The 22876-nt window shown below is 42.1% G+C and overlaps 1 long non-coding RNA gene across 1 annotated transcript in view; it reads left to right on the forward strand.

Annotated features, from left to right (window-relative positions):
- LOC124795718 overlaps window positions 1-22876 on the forward strand; it is a 654391-nt gene that overhangs the window by 503597 nt on the left and 127918 nt on the right. The gene's annotated exons all lie outside the window — the stretch shown is intronic.

The following is a 22876-nucleotide window of genomic DNA, read 5'->3' on the forward strand; positions in this document are numbered from 1 at the left end:
ATTTGAACGCGACCCGAAGCAACAAAGGGTGCTTACGCTTTTTCGGTGCTTCTGTTTCACGTTCTCCTGTGGCGTGGTCACTGAGGGTGTGACATTTGATACGTGCGCGAATGAAACGGCGAATGGCACCCGCCCCCCTCTCTCCAATTCAGCAAGTGTCTCGGTAGCACTTGCCCACATTTATTGAGAATTTTAAAAATGTGCCTTTACAGAGAAAAGCCTCAAAGTATTTCTAACTGTATGGAGGCAACTGGCTTTGGAGGTATGTCAAGTGGTTGCCTACGTGCAGGTTCCTCGAGCTATAACGCAGGTTTACTCTGTAAATGTACGTTTTTAAAATTCTCAAAAAAATGAAGAAAACCGAGTGTTTTGCCGAACTGGGGACTAATAGTTGGCGAGTAGAACGAAAATGACAGACATGGAAAACGTGTAAAAATGACTATAAATATGTGATGTATTGGTCTGTAACTCGGTATTCGATACCCTACCCTTTTTGTAAAAACCAGTGATCTGTGCTTCTTGTTGTCACGCGGGACTACTTGCCGTGTAAGAGATCCCGGACAAATATGAACCAGGAAAGGAGCTAACTTCGCGAAGTATTCAGTGTAAAATGCAACTGGAATTCCATTTGTTTTAAGTAATCTTAATTGTTCCTCAATACTGACGACGAGGGTTTGAAGAAGCACCTTCCCAGATGGAATACTATGCCTCACCTTCTCCTATGGTCGGTGACTGCCAATAGATAGGGTCTTAAATTTAGAGCACATACGAGCGCGACACAAGATGATCATAAGCAAAATAATCCAGCTCTCAATTTACGAATACTAAATTACTGTCTAGCACAATATAAGATACGACAGAATCTTCTGCCCCTCGTAATATCCTTAGTGTTACGGTAAGAGGACGCAGAACAGTATACCATAAATCGCAGAGTAGCTTTCAAAGGACTGCAATAATCATATTGTAACCCTGAAAGCAGCATCTCAAAATACACCCCGCCAAAAGACAACACACTGAACAAAAGAGTTACGAAGAGGACAGTGTTTTATTAATAAAGCATAGCAAACAAGTTGCCGCTGCTGACAACAACCTAGAGTAATTGGGTGAGCAGTTCAATCTTAGGACTGGAGTAAAACAGACAAAAACTTCGTAGAACACATTAGGTAATAAAATACAGATTCTCAGGATTTAACATTCTAGGCCCTACATCGGTCTCGCCATTCTGGCAAGGGAACCTCTTGCACAATTTAAATTGGCGAAACCAGACACAGTCTGCGCAACGGTTTGCACTGAACTTAGTGGGCACATTCTTTGAACCGTCATGGCCGCACACATTTCGGCTGGTAACTTGTGTCCTGTGAGCACGGCGTTCCTCGGATCCCCGAAGCCAAGCACCGTTCGCTCGTCCAGACCGGAACCGACGCCCCGCGCTGACATCAAGCAACAACTAGCCCAGACCGTACCCGACTGCTTCCACCACTTTGCTGCACGAACTTCCGCTCCGCCTCATCCAGCTGGCTGCCCTCTTACATAGTCGCTAGCTGCCATCCTGCTCGCTGGCCGTCTTCAAACCAGCAGTTTTCCGTTTCGACCCCACCCTGACGGCGACAGCGTCCGCACCGTACTCCTAGTACAGCGGGTCGCGATCCTCGGTCAGCTCTGTGAGCCAGCCACGCCAAGACATCAAGACTGGGCTGCGCGTATCCCGTGGCTTGGCGCCGCACGCTAAGTCGTGTCCGCAGCTGTCCGGCACTGGCTGCAAGTTAATGTTGCCGGTTTACTGCCATACGCCAGACGTCTCCAGCTATGTTGCTGTTGGTAGCGCGCTCTGCCGTGGCGAAAGGCGACACCAGCACTGGCGACAGCTGCCAGGCGGCACTCTGCCGTGAACCGATACATCACGGAACAAAATCTTAAACACATTGCCGATGAATGTTATAATTGAGGCACTACGAACCATAAGTGCCTGTGATCCAACTTGATCTGAACTTTAGGTCCAAATTGTATATTTGAACATTTAAAAAAAGCTGTTTTACAGATTCCTGTGATATTCATTTCCATACAGAGCCAAAATAGTTCTGTTGCTCTGCACTCCTCAATTGCTTGCTTGGTCATAATGGAATGTGTGGTGTATTTAGTATCTGTTTTTTATCTTCCGATTGTAGCTCCACATTAATTATAAACTTTGCATATGTCAAAAAGACACTGTTGTCACGAGCCTATGTGTGAAAATTTTGTGAATTAACATTAATTACGACAATCCTACACGTTGTGAGGTAACGGGCGAGTTGTGGCGCCCTGAAAATATTCTAAGTTCGGAGTTCGCGTAGCCGCACGGGCCGCTCGGCCAGCTGGGGTCCGGCTGCAAACACGTGGTGCCAAACGTTAGCCGGACGAGAGGGATAGCCCCAGCGCATGGTCCAGCCGCGTGGCTGGGAATTCCACTGTGACGAGGACGGTGGTTTGTGACGATGAAGGAGATGTCTATGCCAGGAGTGCCAAAGACGGCGGACTTTGTGAAACATTAATGGCAGACATTTCACAGTTCGTATAGAAATTAGTAGTAGCCAGATGAATCTTGATACCTCAAAAAGAAACATGTACATCACTATTATTTGCACGACGATTCTGATGGTGTAATCAGATTTTCAATATCTTTATTAATTTAAAGTTTAGTATCTGACGGTAAATTATACAAGTAACACCCAGCAACGAAATTACCAAAATATAAACGCTTCATCCGATTCTGTCGATCGCCGTGTCTTTAGAAAGCTATTAGTGTAAACCTAAATTGTTATGAATTACAGGCATGTAACTTAAATAGTAAATGAGTTATTGGAGGTCAAAGTGGCCGATTACTATCGATCTCGTCAGGCCTAAGTTCTCCACAGTTACACGAAAAAACGGTAGCAGCATGCTTATAAATATATTTATTCGTCTATGTCTTTGTTTATATCCGATATATACTATTCATGAAGAAATTGGTTAAATATTTACTGTGTTTTAGAAATCACAGAGTCATTAGGCTACTGCCCTACCTGTTGTTCTATTTCTTTTGATATATATTTATTTAATTTGCTTATGTATTTAATAATGTGCGTTAGAGCGTGTTTATGGTCCAGCAGTAGGAATATTCATTTAATTTCAAGTATTTAAATGTGAATCCAGTATTTCGTATGTGCTTAAATATGTGTGAGGGTGTGTTGGCTTGAAGACATGGCGTGAGCGCTCTAGCCTATCACAGCGCTCGTGAATGGGGAGACTGGATGGAAGCGAGTTCGGGAGAGAGGACACGAGGTAGTTCTTGGAGTGCTGCAGTCTTGAGCAGGTCGCACAGGACACGGAGAGAGTGCGGGACGTGAAGGCGCGACGCACGGTCGCGAGAGAGACTTGGAGTGTGGACCGGTTTGCGCGTGGTCGCTGCAGATAGAAATACTAGGGAGTGCGGATTTGTGCACTTGTGAGATTTCCGTAGCTTCTACAGTGAAGACGTAGTGTGCCTTTAGAAGTGAATATCACGCGAGCTATGTTGTTGTTCGTAACTAATTACGTGCAGCAGGAATCTATTGTTTCCCTGTTATTCAACTTACATTTTATGTAATTGCTGGACTATCGACACCAATAAGTGTTTTGCAGAAATATACCACATTCTCAAAAGTACTTCTACTATCGTACTCATCATTTAAAGTTGTTGAGTTAGTATCTGCAGATTTTATTTAATTGCAATCTTTCATTTATAAATTTCTACGTTACATTCACAATTGCCAGTGTTAGAAACCTTCGTACATTCGATTTATGTGTATATTCATATTCAATACTGTAGACTCAGCAGGATTTGGCTTGTATTGCGGAATCTACGTATTCCAACCCCTAGGCAACGAAACCAGCGAAAACTTTTAATACTTCAACACTGAGTCAGAGGGTGCGTAGTTAAGGGCCATCTCACCACCCATCATATTTCTCACCGTAAAGTGGGTACATTATTTTTTTTATGCGGAATATAAGTTGTTGAGACGTGGTTAAAAAATAAACCTAACCTATGAGAGTTGTGGTTTGCCTACAAATTTGATTTTCACAAAAATCTATTTTTCTCAAAAATTTGTGCCTGTGCTGTGGGGCTTATGTTTCTCAATGTCTGTTATCAACATCGTCGTCAAGATAAAGCTTAGACGTGATTTTTACCGAATGTATAGGGTGGGTATCAGTGGACGTGATAAGAGCAGCAGGTCCAGTGGGAATGCAGTGGCTCTATAGAGTACCATCAAGTGTGTGGAGAAATAGTACAATATCTGACGATTGGAGAAGAGGAGACATTGTTCCGATTTTCAAAAAATGCAATAAAAGACTTTGTAAAAACTACAGAGAAATAACCCTTTTTAGTCATACAGCCAAGATTTTTGAAAGAATTTTACTAAATCGAATAAATCAAAAGATAGAAAAGTGAGTGAGTGAAGAACAGCATGGGTTTAGGAAAGGAAGAAGCACGGTCAACTGATGGAAAAAGGTCTGGAGTATAATGGTTTTTACAGACATAGAAAGGGCATGTGACTCTGTTAACAGGGAAACACTGTGAGAAGAAATGAAGAAGATAGGTATAGAAGATGGATACATTAATGTACAGAGGACACAATTGTAGAATTAGAACGCCATTGTGGAACTCTGAATATTTCGAAATAAAACAGGGACTTAAACAAGGAAGTATTCTATCTCCTGCACTTTTTAGTGTTGTGATGGAGGGAATGAATAGGGCAGTTAAAGATAAAGTAAAAGAAAAAGACAAAAAGATGATTTTTGCAGATGATATGGTAATATGGGGTGGTAAAGAGGTAGATGTACAGTTAGAACTTAATGTGTGGAAGGAAATAATGAAAAGGTGTGGATTAAAAATAAATAAAGATAAGAGTGAAGTAATGGTATTTGGAAGAGACAAAGGGATCAATGGGAATATTACTTTGAATGGAGAACCCCTCAAAGTGGTAGACAGTTTATCTTATTTAGGGAGTGAAATATCTAGTGATGGAAGAATAACCAACGAAATTAATAGGAGGTTACAGAAGCGAGGCAATTTCTACCAAACAATAAAACGCCTGATTTGGAATAAGGAAGTTTCAGAAAAAGCAAAACTCCTTATGTATAAGAGTTATTACTTCCCTATTGTCACCTATGGAGGAGAAAGATGGACAATGACAGAAAGGGACTGGAGCAGACTGCAAGCAGAGGAAATGAAATTTGTCAGAGCAGTTAAGGGAAAAACAAGAATGGACAGAGTAATGAATATAGATATTAGAAAGGACCTTAAACAAGAAAGTATGAGAGAAGAAATCGAAAAAAAGAGACTAAGATGGTACGGGCATGTTAAGAGGACTACCCAAAATTATGGAAGAACTAAAGATGGATGGAAAAAGACGTAGAGGGCGCCCAAGAACACGGTGGAAAATGGGAGTGAGAATACCTGAGGAAAGAAGGTGTGTGACCTGGCAGCAAGTGGAGGAAGAAAAGTGGTGGGACGACCGAGCCAAATGGAGAGGACTCGTCAGCACCCAGACCTGGCAGTAGCTGGAGCGGGATCCGGATATAGTTAGATAGATACAGGGTGAACCGACAAACTTTCGGAGGTTGTTCAGGGATATCTTAGCATAGCGTCGTTGTACCGCTCTTCCATATTACGTCAGTGAACCATTCAAGAGGGGCATACAGGTCAATTCTTCATCAGTAAGGCTAACCATAGTATTGCTGTGTAACTCTGTTAAAGCACAACAAACACTGCCTGGAAAAAACCTGGACAGAACCGAGTACCACTGAATGCCAACTTGACGTCAACGAGGCAAGGACGGCAATTACTTTTGTTAACATAGGTACCGCGTGAGACTAGCGAAAAGGCTCACAGCGCATGCCATTGACATCTGCACCATCGTGCACTGTTTTCAGTTAAAATACACATACAAAGCTAATTGGGGCAAAAAAAAAAAAAAAAAAACGAAAAGCAATATCTCTGTAACGGGCCGGGCCGCCAGAGACCATGGGTCCCTATACCAAAATACTACGAAGGAACTATCTAAATAGGACGGAAGTCGGCGATGTGATGTACATGTACAGAAAGACAAATGATTAGAATTTCTGAAAAATTAGGTTATTTATTCAAGAAAAAGATATTTAAAAAAATCTGCAAATGAATAACGCGTGGTCCACATTTGACCCTTATGCTAGCTGTTATTCGGCTTGGCATTTGCTAGATAGTGTTGTTGAATCTCCTCTTAAGGGGTCTCGTGCCAAATTCTGTCCAACTGGCGCGTTAGATCATTGGAGGTCCCTGCCCATAATGCTCCAAAAGTTCTCAATGTGTGAGAGATCCGGCGACCTTGCTGACCACAGTAGGGTTTGGCAAGCACAAATACAAGCAGTACAAGCTCTCGCCGTGTGCGGGCAGGCATTATGTTGCTGACGTGTAAGCCCAGGATGGCTTGCCATAAAAGTAACAAAACAGGGCGTAGAATGTCATCGGCCGCTGTGTTGTAAGGATGCCGCGGATGACAACTAAAGGGGTCCTGCTGTGAAATGAATCGGGCGACAGTCAGGTTGGTATTCCACCGCTGTCAGAGGCGCCTCTAACACACTTCTTCGCTGATCATCGGGGCTCAGTTCGAGGCTGGACTTATCAGTGAAGACAATTTTACTACATCGGTGAAGACAATTTTACTACAGTCAAAGAGATTGTATCCGAATGTGCCCGACAGCACAACAGACGGGTTTGTTGGTGTACAAAGGTTATTGGTAGTCAACCCACGGGCCCCTTGAGCTCAGTCTTCTTTCTGTAAGCCGCCTGTTAATGGTTCAAATGGCTCTGAGCACTATGGGACTTAACATCTATGGTCATCAGTTCCCTAGAACTTAGAACTAATTAAACCTAACTAACCTAAGGACAGCATACAACACCCAGTCATCACGAGGCAGAGAAAATCCCTGACCCCGCCTGTTAATGATCCGTGTGGTCAATGAAGCACGAGTTGCATGTCTGATCGATGATAATGATGAATCCGCAGCTCTGAGTGCCTCTCTGAAGATTGCTCGATCCTCCCATTCTATCGTCTATCTAGGTAGACCGCTTCCATCTTGACCCTGAGTTCGGCCATGGTTCACCTATTCCTGCTGCCGACATCGTTTACTAGTGGCATCACTGCTACTCAAATGTCCAGTGATTCGCCGATTATTTCCGCCGGCTCCTTTGAGCCCAATTACGCATCCTCTCACAAATGCTGACATTTGCGTGCGTTGTTCACCGGCCTTTCTGCGAGCCTTAGTTATTGTCCAGCTGAGTACAGGGAATTAAATTCTTAATGGCTTTACGCAGTGCTGTCGACATATCTCCTGTTTACTGTTCTTGACAGCAGAGCGGTGAAATTGCGATGCAGCGTCTCACATTCATATCCATCGGCTGTCGTAGTTAACAGTTTTACATTTTCCGCCGATACCTGTATGAATATCAATTTGTTCCCAATTTGCATAATTCCTTCTTGGTCCATGGGGTGTTTTTTTGTAAAGTGTACTCATAAGACATCACTGAACAACCTCTGGAGTTCCGGTTTACCCTCTATATCTAAGAGTGGAAAATAATCCGGTGCTGTGGTCTTCAGTCCGAAGACTCGATTGATGCAGCTCTGCACGCTGCTCTTATCCTGTACACCTCTTTGCATCTGTAAATAACCACTGCATCCCCTATCTCTTTACACCTGCTCTTGGTTTCCCTCGACAATTTTTACCTCACACACTTCCCTCCAGTACTAAACCGCTGGTACCGTGATGTCTCAGACTGTCTTACAAACCGATCAATTCCTTTAGTCAGAAGATGCCACATATTTTTTTCGCCCCAATTCTATTCAGAACGTACTCAGCAGTTAGGCGAATATACCCATTTAATCTTCAGCATTCTTCGATAGTACCCACCCCAAAAGCCTGTATTTTCTTCTTGTCTGAAGTGCTTATCGTCCACATTTCACTTCCGTACAAGGCTAAATTCCAGCCGAATACCTTCAGGAAAGGCTTCCTAGATCTTAAATCTATATCCGACGTTACCACCATTCAGAAGCCCGTTACTGGCCATTCTGCATTTTATGTTCTCTCCAGCGCTCATGAGTTATTTTACTGTCCAAATAGCGAAACTCGTCTACTATTTTCAGTGTCACATTTCCTAATTTTAATCCCCTCAGCATTCATTGCCTGATTTAATTACACTTCGTTACATTGGTACGTGCACGACAGTGTACGTACCAATATGTTCCAAAAAGCCGCGCCCGAAAATGCGATTTTTCAGGGTCCCTTGTCTGCTGTTCTGTTGATCACAGAGCTAAGAGATCAAGTGTTTTGGGTATCCCTTGGCCTAGCGACCACTTGTATACCTATTGGAAGAACGGGTACACTGTAACTATCCTACAGTACGGAGTCCGACCGGATACTAGATGCGTATTTTACGTGCGTAAGTAGGGTAACTTTGAATCCCTGGTTCTCGGTAACGGATGATGATACTGAAAAAGAAAGTTTCGAAATACCCTGACATTACGTTCCTAAGAACATATGGTAAACATTTCGACGAATTCCCATGAACAGAAATTATAGAAGTGGCCAACCCCAAAATGAATACTTTTCGTGTCCAAAAACCATGGCTTTTCAGGTTTTTGTTAGGAACCGCCCTGGAACAAATGCTGCTTTTTAAACTGCGCAACTGCAGTCATGGATGTGCGGCTGGTCCCGGCGAAGGTTCGAGTCCTCCCTCGGGCATGGGTGTGTGTGTTTGTCCTTAGGATAGTTTAGGTTAAGTAGTGTGTAAGCTTAGGGACTGATGACCTTAGCATAAGATTTCACACACATTTTTTTTAAACTGCCTAAGTCCGAGTCTAGACCACATCTAATACAAACGAACCAACAGATTGCTCAGTTTGTCAGGGCTGGAGGAAGTGTGTAGTGTTGACTCTGTACTGCAGGATAGCTGCAGTACGCCAGTTCTTCCGATAGGTATTCAGATGTGCATTTACGTTCTACTGCTGTTTCAAGTTCTTTGCTGTCTCTTCACAGAATTATAGTGTCATCGGCAAACGTCAAAGTTTCTCTTTCTTCTCTGTCCTTCTCCAAATTTTTCCTTGATTTGCGTTACTGCTTGCTCAATATCCAGACTAAATAACAGTGGGACAGATAACAACCCTGTGTGATTTCCTTCTCAACCACTGTTTCCCTTTCATGGCATTTGACTCCTGTAACTGCCATTTGGTTTCTGTACAAGTTGTAAACAGCCTTTCGCATCTTGTATTTTACCGTGAAACCTTCAGAAATTTAAAATGTGTTCTAGTCAACATTGTCAGAAGCGCTCTTAAGTCTACAGATGTTTCTAACGAAAGTTAGTCTTTCTTCAGTCTGTTTCTAGCATAAGTCGTAGTATTGCCTCACGTGTTCCAACATTTCTCCAGACCCCAAAGTGGTCTCCCCTGCTATCGGCATCCACCAATTTTCCATTATTCTGTAAATAATTCATGTCAGTGTTTCGCAACCACGACTTATTAAAACGATAGTTCGCTAATATTGACACCTGTCTTTGGAATTGGAATTACTACACTGTTCTGGAAATCTGAGTATACGCCCCTATGTTATATATTTTGCACACCAGGTGGAAAGTTTTGTCGTTGCTGACTCTCCCAAGGATGTCCGTAGTTCTAAGGAATGTTGTCTACTGCATGGGCCTTTCATCGACATAGTTTCTTCAGTCCGCTCTCAAATTCTTCTCAGAGTATCATATCTCCCATATCAACTTCGTCTACGTCTTCCTCTTTTTCTACAATATTGCCTACAAGATGTTTTCCCTTCTATAATCACTCTATACTGTATACTCCTCCTACCTTCGAGCCTTTTTTTTTCTTTGCTGTGTACTGGTTTTCCATCTGAGCTCTTGATATTCATACAGCTGCTTCTGTTTTCTCTAAAGGCCTCTTTAATTTTCCTGTAGGAGGTGTCTGTTTCTGCCCTTGTGAAATATGCTTCTGAATTCTCACGTTTGTCCTCTAGCCATTCCTGCTTAGCTGTTTTGAACTTTCTGTCAACCTTATTTTTCAGATGTTTGTATTACCTTTCCTCTGCTTTGTTTTCTGTATTTTTTATATTTTCTCATTTCAGCAATTAGATACAGTACCTTGTATGATATCCAAGTATTTCCACTACACCTCTCAAAGCTACCCATTCGCTTCTACTGTATTCTTTTCCACTGTTTCAATCGTTACCCAACGCTCCCTTTGAAACTTTCAACAACATCTCTTTCTTTCAACTTGTCCAGGTCTCATCTCCTTAATTTCCTATGTTTATGCAGATTCTTCAGTTTTAAATTGTGGTGAGAGGTAAACATCTGCCTCTGGCAATGCCTCACAGTTTAAAATCTGATTCCGATATCTCTGTCTTGCCATTATATAGTTAATCTGAAATCTTCCCTATTACTTGTATACAACCTAGTTCATGAATATCAAAACAAGTGTTGATGATGATTACATAATGCTCTTTGGAGAATTCTACCCGGCAACTTCCTCTTTTATTCCTACCCCAGTCCATATTCTCCTATTTTTCCTTCTCTTCCTTTTCCTGCTATCGAATTCCAGAACAAATCACAAATTTTCGTCTCCCGTAAGTATCCGGATAACTTTTTTTGTCTCGTAATACAGAGTCTGCATTAAGTCTGGGAACACTTTCAGTTATTTATTGCACAAGAACAGATATCATACATATGTCATTTTGAAGAGAAATCCTGAAAGTGTTTTTCATTTATACCGTCACAGCGTAGTTTGGTAATTTGCTGATAGTCAGCGCTAGTCGCAAACATTATTGAGTTCAGGTGCAGAGCGAGCTTTGTGTGTGGTGGAGTTCGACAAAAACAAGTGTGCTACAGCTGTTCAACGGATGTTTAGAACCAAATACGGTAGGAAGTCACCAATAAGGGAGGCCATTTGCCACTGGCACTACAAATTCGTTACGGCGGGTTGCTTGTGCTCGACAAAGAGAAGCGGACGTCCTAGTGTGAGTGAAGTGAATGTGGAGGGCGTACGAGACACATTCATCAGGAGTCCAAAGAAATCGGTGCGTTGTGCATCCCATGAACTCGAAATGGCTTCAGTGACTGTGTGGAAAGTCCTACGACAGAAGCTGTCTATGAAACCATTCAAATTGGAGCTAGTGCAGAAGCTCAATGACGACGACAAAGACAAGCGTTTTGAGTTTTGTTCGCAGTTGCAACAATTGAATGAGGATGTCGATGGCATTGTTGATTGCTTAATTGTTAGCAACGAAACGATTTTTCACTCTAATGAGAAAGCGAACAGGCATAATTGTCGAATCTGGGGTACAAAGCATCCTCATCGCATTTGAGCGTGGTTCCCCGAAGGTAAATGTTTTTTGTGCCGTGTCACGTCGAAAAGTGTACGGGCCATTCTTCTTCGCCGAGAGCACTGTCACTGGATATTCCTACTTGGACATGTTGCAGCAATGGCTGATGCCTCAAATGCAATCGGACTCTCTGTTCATCTTTCAGCAGCATGGGGCTCCACTCCATTTCCATCGTGAAGTTCGCGGGTACCTGAACACGGTGCTGCCGCGTCGATGGATTGGGCGTGCTACAAAAGGGGACAGCTGTTTCATGAAATGGCCTCTATGATCACCAGATCTCACTCTCTGTGACTTTTTTCCGTGGGGACACATTAAAGATCTGGTGTATGTACCGCCTCTACCACGTGATGTAGCAGATCTCCGGGAGAGAATACGGGAAGCGTCAGCCACAGTCAACGATGCCCCGCTGGGACAGTTATGGAAGAATTCGATTACTGTATTGACGTCTGCCGGGTCACTCATGGTTCGCATATCGAATGTTTGTAAAAAAACTTTGAGAGTTTCTCTTCAATCGAAAGTGTTCCCGGACTTTATGTACACCCTGTACATTCTTTCAGTATCTTCACACCGAGCGAGGTGGCGCAGTGGTTAGCACACAGGACTCGCATTCGGGAGGACGACGATACAAACCCGCGTCTGGCCATGCAGATTTAGGTTTTCCGTGATTTCCCTCGGTCACTCCAATCTGATGCTGGATGGTTCCTTTGAAAGGGCACGGTCGATTTCCTTTCCTGATCCAAGCTCCTACACCGTCTGTAATAACCTCGTTGTCGACGGGACGTTAAACACTGATCTCCTCCTCCTCCTCCTCGTCGTCGTCGTCCTCCTCAATTTCTTCGTCATCTGTGGAGCTAGTTGGCATATAAACATTACTACTGTGATGGATTTTGTCTTCATGTCTACCTTGGCTATAATAGTGCTCACTTGCATTCTTATTTTCTGATTCCTCATTTGACCTACTCCTGCATTTCCCACATTTAATTTGTATTTATAACTCTGTACTCACCTGACCCAAAGTCCTGTTCATCCTGCTATCGATCTTCACTAATTACCACTATATCTAATTTCAACCTATCCATGTTCCGTTTTAAAATTTCATCCTACCTTTTTAATTGGGTGATCTAACATTTCACTCTCTGACCCTAAAATGATAGTTTTGTTTTTCCAGACGACACATCCGAATTAGGGACAATTTTAGTTCCGGAATACTTTGCCCAAGGGGATGCCATCTTCATTAAGCCTTACGGTAGAGCTGCGTGCCCTCGAGGAAAATTACACGTGTAGTTTTCCCTAGCTTTCAACTTCTCGCAGTATCACCGCAGCAGGGAGATATTGGCTGATGTTACTGGGCCAGATCAGTCCATCAGCCAGACTATTACCCCTGTAACTACTGAAAAGACTGCTGCCCTTATCAGCAAATTTATCCGACCTTTCCATAGATATGGTTGCACCTACGGTATGGCTACCAGTGTCGTTACAGACACGCAAGCCACCACATATAGGCAAGGTCCATGGGCTATATCTACAGACGACGATAAATAAATCTTGTTTGTAATAGTTTATGTTCTGTCTGATGTTGTTAAGCGTAACTTTGCCCCGAGCTAGTTTGCACTGTGCTAAAACACGTAAGTCACATATGGCATGTAAGTCACACATGGCGACCATTCCGATGTTGGTTTTTCATATGTCTCCTACATAACTGAGAGCGAATGAAACGATGTTCCGTATGAGGCTACAGCTGATTTCTCCTCCCACATTTCTTCAGCAGAGCTATAGTTCAGTTTCTAATCGCATAGACTGCGACGTTAGTTTTATGTTTCTTTCATCCTTTATCTTCACTTGCAACATCTTAGAGTTTTTCAGTTTTTACGTGTATATATATATATATATATATATATATGATGGGAATTCAGGTGAGGGTCGCTGGATTTCGTGATTTAAACTGAGACCTGCACGAGAGAGTTCGCTCGAATCCTTGTACGATCCTGTGTATGTGATATATGGGGAGGCTGAAACAGACTACATTGCGACGCTAACAGAACCGAATTTAGTTTTCAAGTAGCTTAACTGTTCATAACATGCCTGTCTCGGAAAAGACAATGCTAGTATAACTTTTTTTTGTAATAGATGCACAGTTTAGTATTGTATTCCACAGAAGGGATCGTTATCCATTTGCTTGCTACGCCTCGAGGCAGGAAGAAAATATTTTTTCTCTACATATAAATTCTACTAACTTAATCTGTTACCCTCCAGTTAACCCTGCAGCACAAGCTTAACGAAAATGTTAGTGGAAGGCTCTTGTGAAATACTCCAGTGAACGTGCTCAAATGAGTGAAGGTCAGTAACATGTACTTTTCTTTCATTGCAGCGTGTACAGTTTTAATTGGTTCAGTTTCTGTTAGGATATTTTATTTTCAACTCTGTAACAGAGGTCGTATTAGAATTATATAATTCGTGAAGCCTGAAGTTTCCGCTGATAGTTAATTAAAAAATAATGGAATGTTGTGTGCAGTACGTAGCTGTATACCAATTCTGACATTTTAATCAAGCAGTTTCGTATGAGAACGCGAGTCCAAAGTCAGTAATAGAAATATTTTGTCATCTTCGGAATCTGTAGCTCCCCATTTAATACACCATCAGATCAAAACTATTCGGATACCTACAGGCGGAAATTAATATGTGGTGTGCTCAACCTTCACCTTTATGACGACCTGAACTCTACGCGAGAGCCGAAAAAGAGAAGGTACTGATAGAGCGAGTTCTGACTCATGCCAAAAGTTCCGCTCGGAATTCCGGGAAGGATTCTTCATTTTGGGACTGTTATTGTTCACAAACCATTGCCTCACATATGCTTCTTTGTGACAGGGTACATTGTCATGCTGATACAAAATCATCGTCTCCGAACTGGTCCTCTACTGTACGCGGTAGACAGTCTAGTAAAATGTGCTCATATTCCTCCAAATTTTGCGGTTTCTTAAGAGCAATAATGGGACCAAATTCTACCACGAAAAACACCCTCATACCGTAAATCCACACTCTCCGTACGTCATTCATTAGACATGATTGTTTGTAACTTTCTCAAAGCTTTCCGTTGGATTGCCATAGAGTACAGCATGATTCAGTATTCCATATCACTCACCTCCAGTAATCCATTGTACAATGGCGTCGCTCTTCACGTCACCTACTTAACTGTGTCGTTTATAAGGAGCTGTCGACCGTTGCTCCTCATTCTTTTTACCTCCATACGCACAGTCATTGTGCTAACTGGACTGCTAGTAGTACTTTGGAAGTAACGAATGATTCTTTCAGCTGCTTATTTCGTGTTATTTCCACAACTACTCTCGACTGTCCCTGTTTGTCAGTACATGAGGTCACTCTGTTCTTTGTTTAGCCCAAGAGCGTCCAACCTTTTAGCTTACCTGGACCACATTGGAAAAAGACGAGTATTTTTGGGCCGCACGTGATACACTAACTGTAACAATAAACGCTGGGGGAAAAAAGGAAGAAGAGGAAATAGAAGTATAACAACATGGACCAATGAGAGAATAGCAACATTTGGTAGGAGTTCAGATTGAATATTTTCAACTTATCATAACTTTAAATAAAAGGAATTTCATGGGTTTTTTTTGGTCGTGTGATAGACGCTCACTTCTTGGGTTGGATTTATGCTTCCTTTGGGCGTTTTGCACCTCGCGGGCCACATGTTGGACACTTCTGGTTTAGTTGTTCCTTCGCTTTTCCACTTGACAGTCACATCACTGTTGGTTGACTTGGGCAACGTTAGAAAGGATGAAATGTCCCTGGTACATTTGTTTATCAGGTGACATACATTGACTAGTCCATGTTCTAAGTCACTTATCAGGTGACATCTAGTGACTAGTCCATGTTCGAAGTCACTGAGCTCTCCTAATCAATCCATCCTTCTGTTGCTGCTTCTCTAGTGACAATCTCTGTCTCACCGCCTTCTTTTATACTGGCGGGCCAGCCTCTCGTAACATCTATTGGGAGTGTCTAGATACTTTTGATCATATAATGTGTGGCGTTGGTTTTGGGTGCAGTAAGGTTTGGGCTGCGGATTGTGCAGACGTGGGCTTCTTTTACGGAAAAGTAACATTTATTAAATACAGAGATTTCTTCCGCAAATTACAACAATAGAAAATTAACGAAAGATATTTGAAGTATTTTGGCCAGCTATAGTTCTTGAGGAATTTGGTACCAGAATAAAAGAAATAAGTTAAAATTCGTTCAAACACAATTGCAAAACAAATACTTGTCACACACGTGAGCTAGTGGTATTCAAGGCTACCCTCCATTCCGCTCCCCATGAGGAATCACCGGCAATTGATCGAAGTCACCCATGGGAACCCCTGTCCAACCCACGCACCTTAAGCAAGTGGACTAGGTCGTGAAAAAGCTCGAGATCGCTCACATGTGATGTAAAACTGGCGAGAAACGCCTGGACCAAAAGGAGCACATAAAAATGGTGGGAAACCTCCCCCCCCCCTCCCCCGAAACCCCCTGGACCAATTAGAGTCAAGCTTCCCCTCACACTCATCATTCTTTATAACTAGTTCAGTTGCGTAGACCTCTTCATTCGAGGTTTGTGCACCGTAGGTGAGGTTCATGTTTGTTATAAAGAATTTATTATTATCAAAAAATATATAGTGGCAGAGTTTGGAAACAATAACAATGAAACAAAATAACTAATCGCATAATGTTAACATTTTTTGCAGTACAATTTTTTACAATATTTTTGTTGTTTATTAACAGTTTGTTCTCTTATGGTTTTATTTTCAAACGCAGTATATATATTGGTTTATTTACAGTAAACTGAAGCATTTTTTTCTTCTGGTTGATGTATATTGCTATGAGGTACACTTACTTGCAGTAAAACTGTAGAGAGGACAACTTAATACTACGTTTCATGTTCTTTGTATCACACTTGTTACTCTTTTATACAATTTTTACATTTAATGATTTTCTTTCTGACTGGTTTTATCAATCTATGTACAATATTTTACATCTTTTCTTTCCGTTCATTTTTCTGTATACAATATATATGAGAAACAAAGACTAGAAGCAGAAGCTGAAGATGAAGAACACCCCCCCCCCCTCTCTCCCACATACACAAAACTATACATAATATTTACAGACACACACAGTATGCACGCTAGCAGACGTGCATACTCACTCGCACACAACTATGACGAACGGTTCATCCAACTATTCCTCACAAATAAATTTACTAGTTACACACTCAGTCATTCGATGAATAGTGTGAGTATGGGCAGGTGCCGATCCCATCCCCACAAATGAACCTTTGTCGCCACGATGCGACAGCTCTGCTTTAAGCTGCAGAACGCACCACATGCGGAGCGGCGCCAACACCCGTGAGCAGGCACCCCTTGCAATCCTCGATTGCGGGAGCCTTTGAGGCCGCACGATGCACAACCTTAGCCAGCGTCTGTGTGGTTTCTGCATCTATGCGGCATATGTACGTTTTCGACCTGAGCCCTACAAACGCCACAAACTGTCAGCCATTCGGCTCGTCTTTCATAACGCCGATAACCTTCTTGTTATGTGGTGTTACTCAATAAGAATTATCGGCCGTGTATCTAGACGAATTGAATTCTTCCTGGTGGTACCTAATTTCTTGGTATGGATGTGAAGGATGTCTACCGCCGCAACATGGACGCGCCGGACAAAAACTGTTCTAAAGGAGGATAGGGAAAGCGACCCTAACACCCTTGAGCAGGGTTAATGGTTGTGTATGATGCCACAATCAGAGGTGAGAACCCTACCAGGAGAGATTGCTTTAAGTCCTTGTTTTTCCCTCCACAATCCAAAACGTCCTTAAAATATAGAAGACAGACCACCATTAGAAATACATAGGTTACAAATATGACATTTATGTTAAATGAAAGGCCTTTCTCTCCCAGTGCCCTTCAGACCATGCACATGATTCTATATCTAAATGTTTAAGTTTAATCAATTAAAACATGAATTTTGCGCAAAGAAAAGTTGTTAAAAATGTAAGGCAATGTAATTGACCTGTTCAGTAGAGGCGGATTTTTACACTGTGTTCAGTGGCGGTATATCTTATATGAGAATTTCCGCTTTTAAATGACGATTGTCTTCAATATAAGCCGAATTAACATTTAATCAAATAAACTAGAAATTAAGTAATAATCTGGTGAAGTAGGGAGATGTGTAAGGAATGCCATGCTGCGTTTATTTGATATGAAACTGCGACTCATTTATATAATTAAAAAGATATAAAATATGTAATAACTCAGTAGATAAAATGTATATAAATATTAGGTTGTGAATGAAGATAGGGTCCTAAACTATCATCCAATAACTTGTTTGAGAAGATTGTATCAAGCGTTCAACAGACATTAATTTTTAATGTTTTCCCGCAAGATTTTTCATTTACTGTGACGACCCAACTTCTGTAGTTTCCGTGATGTTCTTAATACTAATATATCAATATATGCATGCTGTGAATATACTGACGTGATTGGTTTTTCGCAAACGACTACTATTGAATTTCGAAGTATTTCACAGTAGCCATATTGTGCCATGTTGCGAGCGACGCCATCTTAGGACCCATTCACACACAGACCCATTCATACACAGATTAAGCTTCGAAATGGCTAACCGTCGTCCCCCAACACCTGCAGCCTGGGGGAAACCATAGATTACGTGTCGCTTGCCGCGACGGTCCAACGTTCACTCCTCGCCTTGGCCTAACGCGCCAAACCAACACTTGCGATTCCATGACTCGGTAACTGATTGATAGCTCGCAGGCATATGCGTTATGTGAGATTCTCGAAACGTAGCATGAATTTCTGTACGAGTTGCTTTTATAGTTTTCAGAACGAAACACTCAAAATCTGGCAGAAAATGCAAAGACGAGGACATTTTACAAAATTTCAGTCACTAACTCTCTCCTCCGAATGCGAAGATTTTGAAGATTTTGGTTGTTTCCCATCTACGCAGGGAGAAATTACAGTCGTAATAAAATAAGAGAAATCTGACCTCGCACAGAAAGATTTAGGTGTTCATTTTTCACATGTGCTATTAGAGAGTGGAACGGTCGAGAGACAGCTGGAGATTGGTTAGTGAACCCTCTGCCAAACAGTTCGTGAATTACAGATTAATCTTATAGATGTAGAAGTAGTGCAGCAGTGCCTCGGCAGAACATAATTTTAGTCTCTCAGGACTTGCTGTTTCAGATAAATGAAGTACTGTAGGTACTCAAAATTTGAAAGACATCCTACTTATATACAATTCTTTTGTAAGGTGCTGACCAGTACTGTTTACAGTAAAATTGGATGGTTTTTTTTCGTGTAGGTACATGATGATTTTTTTCCCCGTCTGAATTTGATGCAGGGTGCTTACAAGGCGTTTTTCGTTGCGACGGAACTTCTCACGAAATTACAATCACCAACTTCCTCCTCCGAATGCGAAAATATTTTGTTGACACCGATCTACATAGGGAGGAACGATCACCACGATAGAATAAGGGAAATCAGAGCTCGTACGGAAAGATATAGGTGTTCTTTCTTTCCGCGCGCTATACGAGATTGGAATAATAAAGAATTGTGAAGGTGGTTCGATGAACCCTCTGCCAGGCACTTAAATGTGATTTGCAGAGTATCCATGTAGATGTAGATGTACAAGAAACAAAAGCTCCCTCGTTCTTGCTTCTTGAGACTGTTACCTACAGGACATATTTACATATTTTGTGTTAGCTTAAAAATTGATGGGTTTGTTAATTACTATTCGTTTAATTTATTGAGTGGAAATTTAAAAGTATATGGTACCGCTTACTGTACAGCAAAATAACTCGTGCAGCCTTGATTTATGCTACACAGTTTGTAGTCTATGCGGAAGTGAGGCAGTTGCAGCTGCATGTGAGAAGAGAGAGACGTAGCTCACGGCCTTGGGTGGGCCAGTGCGTCTGGCACTGGTGTCGTGCAATCTTTGCCTTGACCGATAAATTTACGAAATCACTGATAAGCATTCGATCGCGGCTAAATATTTGTGAGAAACAGGACTATAAATATGATTGCTGCTCGTTTCATTCGCAGCAATTTAAGCTGCTTCCTACAAAACCACAAATTCGAAAATCGCGATAAGTTCCGAATAAACTGCAAAGTAGAGGTGACAAGCAAGACTGTAAACATGATTGCCTTCCGGTTTACTCGCAGTAATTTAGGCCGAACTCTTAGATGCCAGCCTAAAGACACCATCGGAACTCGTGACATATTCTAAAATAAACAGCCAAATATTTTTGACTGGGAAGAATCTGTATATCATTGCCGCTCGTTTTACTCGCAGCACTTTAAACTGTACTCTTAGATTCCTTCCTAACGACACTCTCGGAAATCGCTACATCTTCGGAAAAAATGTTCAAATATTTGTGACAAGAAGGAATGTAAATGTCATAGCGGGCTGTTTCACTCGCAGCAGTTTCGTGTTTCGCTATTCAATCAGACTGAAGACACAAAATGGAAGGAACTTATTACTGAAAGAGCGTGCTCTTATATATAAATAACATCGAATAATGCAGAACATACTTCTGTTATATGAATAAGAAACTCCCAGAATATGTTACGAACACAATGACGATAAAACAAAATTAGCATGTACCTACATTCGAACCCACTTCTTCGGCTCAACAACGAGATATCTCTAACTGCAGATCCACAGCCAACATATACAATGCTTTAGAACTGTTCATAATTAATTTTCTAAGGACTGTTACAGGTGATGTCATTAATTTACATTTAATTATAGGAAACCGCACCAAGAGTGACAAATCTTCATTGCATCTTTGCCTTAAAACGGTATACTGTCATAATACGCAAGTTATAATGCGAAAAAAACCTAAATGCGATGAACCCAATATCACGTGTCAAAAGTAGCAAGCGAGGGCCGTCACGTGACCGCTTTCCCATTTCTGCCGAATGCCAGACGCTCTTCCGAATTTCAGTCACTCTAACGGCTCGCGAGCTGTTGGTTAGTGGGGCCTGCAGTGGGCTAGCATGTGGCTCTGCAAGCACTTCCACCCTTTTACTATAAATATGATAACTATGTTTCTTGCGAAGGTATTTTTGCGTAAATAGATTTTTTAAATTCGGTCCCACCACTTATCTGTTGTCCCATTGCCTGTTCTCAGAATTTGGAGTAGTTATTACATGTCACTGCCTTTGAATAATGCACCTTCCTAGTGTTCAGAAACTCTGGTAACACATCTGAAATGAAGATAGTACAGATTCTTATCCAGTAGGGCACTGTGATTTCAACACGACGGTGCACTGTCCCACTTCCATGTTAATGTGCAGGAACACTACATCAACAATATCCTCCTCATTAGATTGGAAATGGTCTCCCGTCCCATGGCCAGAGCTAGTGCTAATCTCACTCTTACGGATTTTTTAAATTTAATTTTTTTCAGTGGGGTACATATAGTCGTTGGTGTATGAAACGCCAGTAACACCTGCAGAGGAACTGTTTGGCTGTGTTGTAACTGCGTGTGCCATTTTACAACAAATAATGTGGATGACTGCGAAGTCCCTTGTGACGGAATCCCTGGATAAAAAAATTCTCGGTAACTAGCCGCATCAAATTCGCATAAAATCCCAAGTTTCTTAAAATTGCCTCCCTCTTCTTCTTCAGGGGCTAGGTCTGAGTGTCGTCAAACTGGCTCCCACTATGTGAGAACAACTTTAATACAGACAAATTAGTAATGCATGGGAGCGTGCATTTGGTGGTTTACCGCCTGTAAGCGGTGGCACTGCAAGCGACACTGGATAGCAAGCGCAGAGGTAATCAGTGGGCAGAGAGGCTCCACTTCAACATGCGTCGATTTGAGGGCAGTCTTCCGCCGCAAAGTTATCTCGCTTTGGGACGCTGAATGGCGCGGTCTGGCCACTCCTAACAAACTTCGTGCCATCAAGGAGACGACGACTGTGTGGCACTCCTCCTTGCGCGTCCCTCGCAAGGAGTCTGTCGTCCTCTGCCGACTGCGCGTTGGGCGCACACGGATGACCCACGGCCACTTATTGCGCCGTGATGACCCCCCCCCCCCCCCCCCCCCCCCTATGTCGCTACGGCTCCGTTTTGTCTGTGGTCCACATTTTGTTGGAGTATCGCCTTTTAGCTGTGCTCAGGCAGATGTTTGCGCTGCCTGACACGCTCCCTGCCCTTTTAACAGATGACTCTGCCATGGTGGACTTAGTTTTGCGTTGTATTCGGGCAGGGGTTTTTTATCATTTAATCTGAGTGTTTATGTTTTTTAGTGTTGATTCTGGCTTTTGGCCTCCGTTTTAAACTGAGTTTTTAATGTGTTCTCGGTGGTTGGCTTTTCCTTTTTTATCTCTATGGTCGGCCAACCACCGTCGCACTCTAAGTGATTTTAATTTGTTTTGTCTGATCTCTGTCTGAGTCTTTCTTGTCCTGTGTCGTCAGACGTCTTTTCTGTTGTTTGTTTTTTATTCTCTGTGGGTGATTTCAGTTTTTTGGAAAAAGGGACCGATGACCATCGCAGTCTGGTCCCTTTAACCCCCACAAACCAACCAACCATCAACATGTGTCGTATACAATGACATGCCAGCCTCTAGGCATAAAAGGAGGCCTTGCAGTCTCACGACACTCAGACAGCCCTTGACGACGATGGTGGCAGCAGTCATCGAAGGCTTGAAATTTTATCCGAGTTTGGCTCTGCAGGTTTACCAAAAACCCGACAAGATATTATCCGAGACAGGGTGGATATTTGAGAGAATGCAGCACAACTTAATGCACAGTTGTGATGCAGGCATTGAGACTCACTGTCGTCACTGTTGTTATTTTGCGATGAACTTCAGTTTATGCTGTAATACGTTTGTTGTTCCTTGGTTCATTGTATTCCGTTAAAGATTTACTACCTCGTATAAAACCAACTGTACTCATTTTATACTTATAATGCTGTATTCTAAGTTGTTTGAAGTAGAGGCATTTTATATCCGTGAAAACCAAAAGTTTTTATAGACATGAACGTTTAGTTAGCATGCAGTGGGTACCTCGAGAGAGCGATGTTAAAAAAATTGACAGACGATGCTTGTACTGATAGGTAGATGGACAGTTTATTCATACTGTTAGCGAGGCAAAGGTTGAACAAAAGCACTATTTTTGTAAAACTGCTAATTACTGCATTTTAAGTTAATTACACACGCCGCGCGTAATGTATAATAAAATAGGAGCACGTGTAGGAGAAAATTTAGCTGTCGAAAAAGTCCTCTGACTACACTCTCTCGAATTTAAATGCCTGCACAAGACAACTACTCAATAGACGGATGTCAGCACTGACAAGTACAGCAAAATTTGTATCTCTCATATTTTTCATTCTCGAATGTAACTGGGGAACTGGTCTACTGCTTCCGTAGTGGAAGCGCACTCAGTATGTAAACTCCACTTCATT

This window comes from Schistocerca piceifrons, chromosome 4, assembly GCF_021461385.2.
Source record: "Schistocerca piceifrons isolate TAMUIC-IGC-003096 chromosome 4, iqSchPice1.1, whole genome shotgun sequence".
NCBI lineage: Eukaryota > Metazoa > Arthropoda > Insecta > Orthoptera > Acrididae > Schistocerca > Schistocerca piceifrons.